Source organism: Galeopterus variegatus, unplaced genomic scaffold, assembly GCF_000696425.1.
Source record: "Galeopterus variegatus unplaced genomic scaffold, G_variegatus-3.0.2 Scaffold16737, whole genome shotgun sequence".
Classification (NCBI taxonomy): domain Eukaryota; kingdom Metazoa; phylum Chordata; class Mammalia; order Dermoptera; family Cynocephalidae; genus Galeopterus; species Galeopterus variegatus.
In genome coordinates this window covers 16320-16669 of record NW_007742848.1, presented here as the reverse complement: position 1 = coordinate 16669, position 350 = coordinate 16320, and positions in this window count along the sequence as shown.

The following is a 350-nucleotide window of genomic DNA, read 5'->3' as shown; positions in this document are numbered from 1 at the left end:
GTCCTAGCCTAAGCTGCCAGAAACCCTTGCCAGGATCATTGCAGCAAAGTGATCTCCCTGCATCAGCCCTGCCCCTTCCCTACAGTCAATTTTCAAGATAGCAGTCAAAGCGACATTTGTAAAGTTGAAGATCATGACACTGCTCTGTTCAAAACCCTCCAAAGACTTCAAAATCCAAGTCCTTCAAATGACCACCTCCCATTAGCTCGTTAGCCTCAAGCCTGTTCTGCCCCTCACTTCCTCCGTTCCAGCTGCGCTAGCTGCCTGCCCCAGGGCCTTTGCAGCTGCCGTTCCCTCTGCCCGGAATATGCTTCCTCCAGTTTTCCTGACAGCTGGCTTCCTCCCCTCCT